Source organism: Larimichthys crocea, chromosome XIII (genome assembly GCF_000972845.2).
Source record: "Larimichthys crocea isolate SSNF chromosome XIII, L_crocea_2.0, whole genome shotgun sequence".
Taxonomy (NCBI): domain Eukaryota; kingdom Metazoa; phylum Chordata; class Actinopteri; family Sciaenidae; genus Larimichthys; species Larimichthys crocea.
In genome coordinates, this window is record NC_040023.1 from 6,286,744 (window position 1) to 6,288,994 (window position 2,251).

Genomic DNA, 2,251 nt, shown 5'->3' on the forward strand with positions numbered 1-2,251 from the left:
CCGGCGGCGTCTGTGTCTAATCTGAATCGTCTGAATGACCCAGCTCTTCGAAGCTCGGCGCTGTGACGCTCATCTGTTCTGTCAGTTCACAGGACGATAACATCTCAGCTGTAAAGCTCATGAAGGCTGCACTCTTAAATTATGTAAACCAAGGCCTCTGTGTGCTCGCGTCAGCTGCCATCTTTCCTCTGCGACGGAAAAGAGCTGCCAGGGGCAGAGTGCCATCAGAGGACACTGCTGCTGCCTCAACCGGTCATTAACCACCTCCGCACTGAGGCTTCCAAAGGAGCTACAGCGGAAGTTATCACTATCAGTTTTTCACAGATACGAAGAGATTCATGTTGCAACACAGATTGAAAATGAAAGAAATCTCAGAGAATATACAGATTTTTTTGACCGTTCTGTTTTATTGCCACACGGGGCCACAAGATGAAAACATACTTTCTCTTTAGTTGCTAAATGCTCAACCATGTTCTCCTAACTTCGCCTGTCTGCTGTTACTGTTCGGCTTCGGCAGGTAGTGTACAGTCAGTTTTAACAGTGGATGTAGCTGCCTGGTGCTACTAGAAAGAAAGCTGAGATGAGGCGCAGAACCTGCAGGCTGTAAACCCAAACCAAAACAAAGAGCTGATAGAAGCTAAAATGCTCTATACTGCAGAGGGGAACTGTCATTTAGTAAGTGAGTTTATCACTACGAGCAACACGTTACACTTCGTTTCAGGTGCATATTTAAGGTCATTTAAGGCCTTTGTGAACTCATTTCCCATCTCTATCTATCTATCTATCTATCTATCTATCTATCTATCTATCTATCTATCTATCTATCTATCTATCTATCTATCTATCTATCTATCTATCTATCTATCCTGCCCCCTAGTGAGTGAATCCAGCCATGCTCCTTCTAGTAGCCTGCAAACATCACAGGTAATGTTTAAAGATTATAAATGCATGCCTGATGTATACATGATTGATCAGTATCAATCTCTGGACATCAGGACGTGATTAGCCAAAGACAGATGAAAATAAAAAACATCTATAAAGGGAAATTGTTTCAGGATTTCTGCTGTTGTCACCTCTTGAAAATGGACTGTATGCTGCTGTCCTCTAGTGGGGATGTGGCTCCATTTCACAACCACTACCACAGCTCCTCATCTGATGAAAACATGTTCTTATTCTTAGTTATTTTAGAGATGACAGAGGTTTAATGTTTGTGTCATCGATGGTCTGTGCCCTTAGTCTTAAGGCCAATATTCCTGCCTCACCAAAACACCTCCGCATGCAGAATATCACCGAATATCTGCATCAATCAAATGATTTATAGTGTTTTACCACACTTGTAAATAGTCACTGTTGCTATTGAAGCAGTAGGAGTAAACAGCTTTGTCTTGATTGGTTAGTTTAAGAAGGTGTGAATGCTCCTAACACCCTAGACTGGGATGTAACCCTATGAATATGCAAGTTTTTTTTTTTTGTCTAAATTTTAACTTCACACTTTTGGACCAGGACTTGTTGTGACATCACAAATTATGCACTGACCCCTTAAAATCAGATTTTCAAAGAGCGCAGAGAAACTTTTTCACTTTCAGCAGATAAATATGAAAAACGCCTGTGCTAATACATCTTACTGCACGGTGAAGCTCAATCATCAAAGTGTCGGAACAAGAAGTAAAACATATTTCTGAGTGGAGGACTTTAAAAATCACCATCAAGGCTGTGTCATCTGCAAATTGAACTAAAGTGAATCTCTGCAATAAATCCTCATTTTATTTGACTTGACAGTCGAGTGTAATTCACTATGTATTTGTCAAAAATGAAAAAAATAGAGAGTTAATGGACACTGCGTCTAATAAAGTCCTCATGTGGAGGGACTTTTCATTGGAAAACTGCATTTTGTGCACATTGTGTTGATATATCAGAGTCCAGTGTTAGGTCTGTGTGTGTGTGTGTGTGTGTGTGTGTGCTGCGTGGACTGATGCCTTTTGTCTGGCATGTCACTGCTTGTAGTTGTCAGTCACCATTCACGTCCTCAGTGGTTTCCAGTTTCCCAGTGAAACCGGACGCTGATGAATGGGCAGAGTGACACCTCCGGACAGGTTTGTGGTTGGAGTGTGCTGCGATAGATTTGGTTACTGTACTGTCAGATTGTGGGTCAGCGTGTTCTCTCCATTGATGTATGAGCTACAGATACTTAGCCGATATTCTGTTCAGCTTTATATCCATTTGGTCTTTTGCTGTAATCCTTACCTAACAA